Source organism: Callorhinchus milii, unplaced genomic scaffold, assembly GCF_018977255.1.
Source record: "Callorhinchus milii isolate IMCB2004 unplaced genomic scaffold, IMCB_Cmil_1.0 Scaffold5, whole genome shotgun sequence".
Classification (NCBI taxonomy): domain Eukaryota; kingdom Metazoa; phylum Chordata; class Chondrichthyes; order Chimaeriformes; family Callorhinchidae; genus Callorhinchus; species Callorhinchus milii.
Genome location: NW_024704746.1, coordinates 46437093 through 46447930, shown reverse-complemented (window position 1 = coordinate 46447930; position 10838 = coordinate 46437093).

Genomic DNA, 10838 nt, shown 5'->3' with positions numbered 1-10838 from the left:
ATGGGTTTACTTTATGCTGGAATTGCAATAGGGTTCAAAAATCTCATCATTGTATTTTGTCAGCTGGAAGCTTTTTACGTAGAAGTTGATTTTTTGACCCATTTTTAGCAATACATTGGGTAATGCAGAAAAATGAAGTCTGACGAGATTGCTTCCTGAAATGTCTCAGCAAGTAAATATAAGGCCCAGTGTACTAATAGGTCAACAATTGTTTGTTCACAAAATACACATAGTCTCACCACTTTACAGCATTTCCTGTGAAGTGCTTTGCGACATCTCAATGATGTGATAAGGCACTATATCAACAACAACAACAACAAGATTCCATTTATAGAGCGCCTTTCACGTCGGGAGGACGTCCCAAGGCGCTGTACAGTTGGGTCAAGACCCGAGCAGGGGGGAAGTGGTCAGGGTGAGGGGGAGGGAAGGGATGGAGGGAGGAGGGGGTAGAGAGTCGAGAGGGGAGCTGAAGGCACGGTCAAAGAGAAAGGTCTTGAGACCGGCCTTGAAGGAGGAAAGGGAGGAAGCAAGGCGAAGGCACTGTGGGATAGAGTTCCAGAGCCTAGGGGCTGAGAGGCTGAAGGTCCGGCCACCGATGGTAGGGTGGTTTGGGCAGGGTATGTGGAGCAGAGGAACGGAGAGTACGGGCAGGTAGGTAGGGGGATAGTAGGTCGGAGCGGTAGGAGGGAGCAAGGCCGTGAATGGCCTTGTAGGCGAGGATGAGGATCTTGAATTCGATCCTCTGGGGGATGGGGAGCCAGTGGAGGCGAGCGAGGGTGGGAGTGATGTGGTCCGAAGCCTGGTGCGGGACAGTACACGAGCTGCAGAGTTCTGAATGACCTGCAGCTTGTGGAGGGAGGTGCCGGGAAGGCCGGCGAGGAGAGAGTTCCCATAGTCCAGCCTTGAGGTGATAAAGGCGTGGACCAGAGTTTCAGCAGCGTGAGGGGTGAGGTAGTGCCGTAGTCTGGCGATGTTCCGGAGGTGATGGAAGGCGGTGCCAGTTGTGGCGCGGATATGAGGGAGAAAGGACAACTCAGGGTCGAACAGAACACGAGGTTCCCGACTGGCTTTGAGAGGTGGAGAGTGCAGCCTTGGATGCTGATGCTGTCAGCGCCTGAGGTGCGGAGGCGCTGACGCGAGCCGATCAGGAGGGCCTCAGTTTTACGCACGTTGAGCTGAAGAAAGTTGTTTCTCGTCCAGGACTCGATGTCGGACAGGCAGGCTGTCAGGACATCGGTGGTCGTGGAGTTGAGGGTAGAGGAGGAAAGGTAGAGTTGGGTGTCATCCGCATACATGTGGAAGTTAACCCCATGTCTGCGGATGATGTCACCAAGGGGGAGCATATAGAGGGTGAAGAGGAGGGGACCGAGGGCAGAGCCCTGAGGGACACCACACAAGACAGTGCGGGGGCTGTAGGAAAAGCCGTTTGTGGAAACAAAGTGAAGACGGTGGGAGAGGTACGACCTAAACCACTCAAGGACATGGCCTTGAAGGTTGAGGTGGGAGGACAAGCGGTGGAGGAGGATAGCGTGGTCGACTGTATCGAATGCTGCCGATAGGTCGAGGAGGCAGAGGAAGCCCTGGTCGCAGATGGTCAGGATGTCATTGGTGACCTTGACCAGGGCAGTTTCTGTGCTATGGGCAGCACGGAAACCCGACTGAAGGGGTTCGAATAATGAATGGGTGGAGAGGAAAGAGCGCAGCTGGGAGGCGACAACTCTTTCCAGGACCTTGGACAGGAAGGGGAGGTTGGAGATGGGCCGGTAGCTTGATAGCTGCGACGCATCAAGGGAGGGTTTTTTCAAGGTGGGAGTGATGTTGGCAGTTTTTAAGGGAATGGGAACAGAGCCAGAGGAGAGGGACAGGTTGACGACGTCTGTGATATGTGGGGCAAGGAGGTGGAGCTGGGAGATAAGGAGTGGAGTGGGGATGGGGTCAAGGGAGCAGGTGGTGGGTTTCAGGGATAGGATGAGTTTGGTGACAGAGGGTGGGGAAACGGGTACGAAGGTGTGTAGGGGAGGATGGGTAGGAGTCGGAGTGTGGGAGGGAGGGGCTGGGGGGTGGGTGGAGGTTGGAGGGGAAGTGACCGCGGAGCGGATTCCCTTGATTTTGGATTCAAGGAAATCCAGCATCTCCTCGCAGTGAAGGTTGGAGGAGATGACCTGCGCGGGGTGGCGGGGGGACGGAGGAGTTGGGATGTGCTCAAAAACAGAAGCCTGGGGTTGTTCTTCGCCTCCAGGATTATCCTGGAGTAGAAGGACGACTTGGCCGAGGCTAGAGTGGAGCGGTAGATTTTGAGGAGGTCCAGCCAGATTTGTCGGTGGACCGTTAGGCCAGATTTGAGGCAGGTGCGTTCAGCGGCCCGCACCTGGCTCTTCAGTGAGCGGAGGTGGGTGGTGAACCAGGGGGAGGAGCGAGAGTAGGAGACAGTACGGGAGGTGATGGGGGCAAGAGTGTCGAGTGTGGAGGAGAGGGGGTTGCGGAGGAGGGTGAGAGGAGAAGAGGGGTCAGTGAGGGTTGAAGGCCAGAGGGAGAGGAGTTCAGAGGACTCCAAGGCAGCGGTTAGGGATTGTGGTGGTAACTTCTTCCAGGGGGCGGTAGAAGATGGTGGTGGGTCTGGTGGAGGTGGGGAGGGGGTGGAGGTGGTGAAGGAGATGAAGTGGTGGTCGGAGACGGCCTTGTCGGTGATAGTGACATCCGAGACACTGAGGCCCCGGGTGATCACCAAGTCGAGTGGGTGGCCGTGACTGTGAGTGGGGGAGTTGATGTGGAGGGAGAGGTTGAGCGAGGAGAGCAGGGAAGAGAAGTCCGAGGAGATGGAGCAGGAGGGGTGAAGTGCAGGTTGAAGTCGCCCAGGATGATGAGGCGATCAGAGCAGAGGCAGAGAGATGTAAGAAGTGTCGAAATATCGGAGATGAAGATGGGAGAGGTTTTAGGGGGCCGGTAGAGGAGGAGGATTTTGAGTGAAATGCAAGGAGTATTATTAAGATTAACGACTTGCATTTATATAGCGCCCTTCACACAGGATAGTGGCTCGGAGCACTGTACAATGGTAGGTTTAGGTGCCAAGTATACCCAAGCAAAGCATTTTATGTGGACTCAAGGGTGATACAGAGAACAGCATGAGAAAGCTGACTTTACTGAAATTATACAAAAGCAACTCGTTCGGGACATATAATTATGAATTAAGAACCTCTACATATGCTTATAGAGATCTCTGTATATGTTATATCTCCATTATAATTTCAATCCCAATTATGAGACTGATATCTGACGTATTCGACACAACTATGATCCTATGGGTTTGGTAGAGGCATTCACTAGATTTACTGAAGGTGAAGGAGTATCAGATAGCACCTTGAGGAATATTGCATTCACTCATTGATTTGTTCTTATTTGGAGTTGCATTGTAGCCCTTTTTGTTCCGATTGACTTTTTTTTTGTCCAGTGCTACATTGTAAATCACTGATAGTCTTTCTATAGTTCTCAGGTGTTTGAATTGCTTTGGAAACCTTGTAAAGTTTGTGGCAATATGTTCTTACCACTTCAACGACAGGTTTTTTTGTGCAAAGGGTAATGATATATGTTGGGTGGTGGGAGAGAGCGAGATAAAGATAAATTGTAACCGACAGCTTAAGAATGGGGCATTGAAACATTTGCTTTTGCTTGGTGTGAACCTCTTGTAAGTTACAGAGTTAATGGGAAGTGTTCTCACATTATACAACACATTCTTATGATTTGTATGTCTGAGTCCATTTTTTTCATGTTGTACTTGATGAGATAGTTTTCTTTCATTTTCTCTCCTTAAGCACTGATATAATTTTCAGATGCATACTTGAGTAGTTGGTGTTGATCCACAGGAGTCAGAGGTAAGAGAAGAAAATTTGGGGAAAAAATGTTCCCCTTGAGAGTGATATCACTGATAAAAATAGAAAGTAGGAATAATATTAATAATAATAATTCTTGCATTTGATATAGCGCTTTTCACGTCAGGAGGACGTCCCAAAGTGCTTCACAGAACACACTGTAAAGTGAATTGACTGTATATTTGTGGGAAAACGCGGCAGCCAATTGCGTACAGCAATGTCCCACAAACAGTCGTAGATTGAAAATGACCAATTTATTATTGTTTTTGGTTTTTCTCCTGCTAACAGGGCCATTTTATTATGCAATTAACATATTCATCAACTTGGAATAGAAAGTCACTTCTTGGGCTTGTAGAAGAGGGCATGAGCTGGCAAACACTAGGCAAACGCATTGTACAACAGCCTCAGCAGAAAATCCATCTGTGACTTTCGGAGAATAATAATAATAATAATAATAATCCTTGCATTTGATATAGCGCTTTTCACGTCGGAAGGACGTCCCAAAGCGCTTCACAGAACACACTGTAAAGTGAATTGACTGTATATTTGTGGGCGAACGCGGCAGCCAATTGCGCACAGCAATGTCCCACAAACAGTCGTAGATTGAAAATGACCAATTTTATTATTGTTTTTGGTTTTGGAGGGATTATTATTAGGCTCTGTGTGGAGTAAGGAAACTTGCCCAAGGTTTCGCCCTGCCTGGAATTGAACTTAGGTCTCTCGTTGCAAAGCGAGTGCTCTAACCACTGAGCTACAGGACTCCACATGGGTGGGGAACAAGCGCTTCTTAATGTGGGTTGGGTTTGATGGAAAGTCAGTTCTTTTCCATTCACTTCAAAGTCCCTCCCAAGCAATGAGGTCAAGAATTTAAGAAACTCATCACATATTGTTGCCAGATTCAAGTGTCATCTGTTACTTGGACAAGAACCCAGTCAGACACTAATGTGAAGTGAACCTCAGAACTTTAACACACTCCTTCTCTTGAAATGATTCAGTACTAACCTGCAATTCTCCATTTGTAAGAGTACTCAAATTATTTTGCAAACAGAAATACCAATGCAATTTACTGGAATCAAACAGTTGACTTTGTTTTCCAGCAAATTATTTTGAAATTAGAAATCAGCAGAATTACTGCTTATATATTTTCTCAGAGAATTAAATTGTTTTTCATTTTTTTGATCTGCTATCTTTATAACAATAAATATATTTGAAGCCAGGAGCGACTGTGATGTGTTTTACATGATGTAATGACCGACAACCTTGTTTTATGTCTCATATTATTCATGTTTATATATGATGAGATCAATACAGTAATAATAATCATTTTATTTGATATAGTAATTTTGTCAGGAGGATGTCCCAAAGCACTCCACAGGATATACTGTAAAGCATAGTGGTTGTGATTTGTAGGAAAATATGAAGGTTGGACAACAGCAAAAGACAGAAACTCAGCCAAATGCCAAAGGCAATGACTGTTGTATTTGTGCAGACATTGTAAAATATTTTCAGAATCACCCAAGAGCATCAAGCTGTTACCAGTTTTGTAACTACTGTATTAACATCGTATAATATTTCTGGAGAAGAGAGTGAGAGACTTGAGTTTGTCTGGAATTCAGGAACCCTGTAACAGAATGGACAATACAGTGCATAATATGTCTCTAATCAATGGTGCTATTATTTGTTCAGCAAGATAGAGCTATGCAATTCATAATTTATTGATCATGATATAATTGGCAAAGCAAACATGCAAAACATGCATCTATTTATGAACTCACGTTAGGCCTTTGTGTTCGATCTCCTGGATCCAAAAAGAAGACTGTTATGCTGGGTTCCATGATGGGAGCTTACCTCGACCTCCAATGTGTTCTGGGATATAGATTTCTGCTCACAGTTTCTCACACATTTCATTCTTGGTCTCTGCGGAGCTGTTTGAAAGAAGAGGGCACCAGGTAATAGTCAGGATAAGAAGGAATTCATAGAGAGAATGGTTGATAATGTGACAGTTGTGCAGGAGATTTCATGACATTGGTGCTTTATTATGTGAAAAAGCTGCTTTACTAGGTACTAATAAAGATGCTTTAGGTACTCAAGGTGCTTTATTATGCAAAAAATCTCCATTCTTTATGTAAAGTGGGTTCAAGCCCCATGTCAGGACTTTGAGCTCATAGTCCAGGCTGACAAGTCAATGCAATGTTGGGGAGCACTGTATTATTGGAGATACTGTCTTCAGATGAGGTGTTAAACCAAAGATCCCATCTGCCTATTCAGGTGAACAATTCAAAAAAGAAAGGATTTTTTCCAGGTGTCCTGGCTAACAATGCCCCAGAGAGAGAAAAAAAGGATAATTTATTTCATGGCTGTTCGTGGGGAAATGCTGTGTGTCAATTGGCTGCTTATAAATACACAGTACATAAATTACTGTTAAGTACTTTGAGATGTAACATAGTGCTATGTCATTTGCAAGAATTATGATTATAATGCACTATATGTATTGAATCTTAAACCTTCCCATTCTGTATGACTCAGCCACTCATTAGTTAAAACTTGCTGAACCACTGTGGAATCTATATTTTTTATATATTAACTTGTAAATTCAAACCTTTTAAGAAAAGTAAACACATTGTCAATTGTTCAATAAAAAATGCAAGCATGCAACATTCTAGTTAGGTTTTTCTTTCTTTATTTCATTATGTAAGATTTGTTATGTGGAGTTCTGTAGCTTAGTGGTAAGAGCAAGCGCGAGGACCTGGATTCGATTTTTGGGCAGCGCAAAATGTTGGGCAAATTTCCTTATTCCACACGCCTCTGTATACCGAGCAGCAAGTAGAAACCCAGTTGTTAGTCGATTAGCTAACAACCAGTCCTTTTGAAGGAAATAAAACACTGCTGTGCACAATTGGCTGCCATGTTTCACCCACAAAATATACAGTCAATTCATGTTACAGTATATTTTCTGAAGCGCTTTGAGATGTCTCAAAGACGTGATAAGGCACTATATCAAATGCAAGGATTATTATTATTCAAAAGGATGTGAAAAGAGAATACATCATCAGTGGATGAATCTATTAAATCATGAATGACCCAATTGTCAGTGCAGTGGTAAAAATATTTTTTTGATCACTCACAATCGCACACAGTACACTCTTCATCAAAGAATAACAAGTAATTTCATTTTGAATTCCTTTTTATTTTCTTTGTTCTTTACTTTGCTGCCTCTTTGTTTCTCACACAACAGATTTCAGCCAACCTTTGAAGCCAATGTACAAGATCCATCTCATGCCAGCAACTGGATACCACAACATTCAAAAAGTTTTTTTCAATCAATTTTTATTTGATGTACTTGCACCTAAATCAAAAGCAAATATATTTATTGTGCATATCTTTTTAATGTTATTTTTCCTTGCCAATTTTTGACCCTGCCCTCTTCTGAAAGCGTATTGTCTGTTTTCTTTGTACTGATGTGGGGTTTCACAGGCACCTTTTGGTGTTTTGCTTAAGTGGTTATTTTTCACAGAGGAGCCTTGAAAGCCATTGCTGGCAGGATAGTTAATGGCAGGCTTCACATTCAAGATTAATCCTGTCCTCAGCGAGCATTCACATAAATGGATGAGCAGTGAGCAGCAGTGAGAACATTGGTGAACTTTTCCCTCAGTGAAACAGGGGCATTATACCCCAATTACAGCATCTAATGCCACTACGTCTAAGAACAGTAACTCAGTCACCGGGAGTACGTATTCTTCTCACTCAGCTCCTGTTATCTCTGCAAGCAAAAGCCCTAATCGGGTATGGTGTCCCTAGCTGGACAAGGAGTGAAAAGCTTGCTGGACAGTTTTCTCCATGATAAGCAGTGCAGTTGTAACTGATTTGTCTTTTGCCAAATTGTGTCTAATACTCTCTAAAGCAAGATACGAAGGTTGCATCCCTCCAGGAAGAGAATGAGCGTTCCATTGCAGACACAGGGACTTTTCTATATGGAGATGGCATATTTATATGGAACTTTTCATCTGATTTTGGATATTCTTAAGCATGGTGATTTGATTCTGCATGTGTCAGCTACCCGGCTGATGGTGGTGGGGAGTGTGGGGGGGGGTGATAATACAGTATATTCTGTGAAGCACTTTGAGACGTCTCAATGACATGATAAGGCGCTATATCAAATGCAAGGATTATTATTATATACAGTAGTATATATAGATGGGACCTCGGTTTAATGTATCATCTAAAGGAGGCACTCCTGACAGTGCAGTGCTTCCCCAGTGCAACACTGGAGTATCAGCCTGGAACATGAGCTCAAAGACCCAAAGTGGGCCTTCAACCTACAATCTTCTCAGAGGCAATAGTGCTACCTACTAAGTAAGCCAGGCTGACTCATGCATGTGCAGATAACAGTATTTGATAGATATTTAACCTGGAGTAAAACAGCCTAAACTCTAGGGCTCAGTCAACAGGGTAAAACTATGTATTTTTACTGGAGAAAAAGGCCAGAAATGGAGCAATCTGTGACATGAATGAATTTCTCCCCCATGAATCAAGCCTTTTTGCCAGGGGTAGGTGAATTCTAATTAGTTTGACTCTTTGCAGAGTAAAAGATAGACAGCAAGCATTCTGCTGGGTTGCAAGTCATGAGACAGAGCTATAACTTTAGGAGCGACTCTCAGAGTATTCTGGTGGGTGTACATGCTCACAGTCTGTTTCAGTATTTTGAGTTGGAGCACAAATTTGGTTTCAAAACCATATTTTTCTATCACCGCATGCAGGAAATCCTGCTCTTACCATCAAAGACTTTGTCCACATCTGATCAGATCACCAGAATCACAATGTCAGAATGCAGGGAACTGTCCACCTTGTTCAGTATTTTGCTGATGTCATTGGATGCACATTACTCTTGTGAACTTATATAATCCTAGTATTCAACATTAATGTTACCATAATGCTTTTGTCATTATAAATCCTTTTGCATTGTTGCAAAATCTCTGTCAAATACAGCTTGTAACTGATTACTTTTTTAGTAAGGTTTACGTTTTCTGGCAGCAAATACACAGATTTGATAAACCATCTAATCCCAAAGCCACCTGATTCTAGGATGGGCTCCCAGTGCTTGTTACACTTTCATAGGGAATAGCAAATCAACAAGTGACAACCCAAAGCAACTTTTACACAGGGTGAGTATATGGGCCTACGTGGCAGACCCACTAATTTGTTCAGGTCACGTGGAGCACAGGGCAGATGCAGCAAAAACTCTAGCCTATCTGCTCCCACAGTGTATTTTACCCTAAATCATGTTAGTATTATTATTATTAATATACATACAAATGCACTAGAGTGAAGTTTTACATTTCTCACAGAACCTTCACTGTGACTTTTGTGACTGATTGGAACATAGAAATAGGTTGTTTCTCCTCAAACATATTGAACTATTTTATCAATAAATACTAGAGCTTTTACTTTTCAATTCCATTTCTGTACCTTTTCTCCATCTCCCACATTACCTTGAGTGTCAGTTTGGTTCAGTGCTCCGCACTCTTGCCTGTCGGTCAGAAGTTTGTGGACTCAAGTCCCATGTCGGGGTTTGCATTGGCAATCAGGCAAACACTCTAGTAAAGTATTGTATCTACTGTAAACATCAAGCATATTGAGGTCATGTGAAGTACAAGGCAGGTGTTGACAAATTCATTCAATCTCTATAGTATAGTGTAGTGCTGCTTGTCAAAAGTGCTGTTCTTTGGATAAATCATTGAACCAAAGTCCTTTCTATCTTCTTCACATGAGTGTTAAAAATCCTATAAAAGTTTTGGAAAAGAAAAAGAGTTTCTCCCTTAAGTGAAGTGCGCATTGGACGTATATTTCACAGCTATTGGTGGGACTTTACTGATGTAAATGTCTGTCATGTTTGCCAATAAACACAGTCACTACACTTGATTATCATGCTTTTAGAGCACTTGTGATGTTTTGACAAATTCAGGTGTTATAAAAATGAAAGATCTTTATTTTTCATACCCTTAATTCGTAAGTATCTATCTTTCAGACCCCCGTTTTAGATATAGGTTGTGCATTTATGGCTCACTGGGGTTTTGGATTCCACTTTGCCAATAAGTTATGGTGAATTATAGGCTTTGTTAGTTTGTGGACCTTCACCAACTAGGAATTGATTGAGACAATCCAATCTCCTTTTACAACTGACACTTTGAGTCAGCAGGAAGAGGACACATATCCCACCTGTCTGGGATAAGTCTGAACCCAGAGGTGAAACAACAGCATACTGTGCCACACAATCTGCTCCCTTTGTAAATGCTTTTAATTGTGCTGAATAAATACTCACTTTGCATTTCCAGGAAGGTTTAGATTCAATGAGCCTTGCAGGCCACTAAGAATTATCTGGCTATTCTCTCTGCTGCCCTCAACCCTGACTCTTATCTTGGAATTTCAGGAATTTCAAAAGCAAGAATGCAGAGGCAGACAGGCTTGAAGTGAAGAGTGGTCCTGTGAGTCCTGCAAAATTCCACATCTGGATTATTGTCCCCACTTTCAACATCTGGAGCATTTGCTCATGAGGTAAAAGTGTACACAATGAAGTCACCAGATGCTCTGGGAATCCATCCCTCTGAAAAAAATGCTGCTCATTCTTTTATATTTGGCATTTCAGCTTTGATCTATTCCAAGCTGCTTGTTTTTATGGAAGCGCATGCTCTCTCCTATTCAATTTTCAGCTGTTTGTGGGACAGTGCTGAGTGCAAATTGGCTGCTGCATTTGCCTACAAACAGTAACCCTACTTTGCAATGTGTCCTGTGAAGCACCACAAGGCATCTTGATGACACGAAAGGCACTATATCAAATGTAAGGATTACTGTTATTATCATGTTGTTTGGTCTTATTCGCTACCCCTGTTTTATTAACTCACCACAGTGACCATGATATGGTTCAGGTCTTCATTGTCTTTAATTGGAAGCTGTTGTTCTTTACTGTTTGCCACA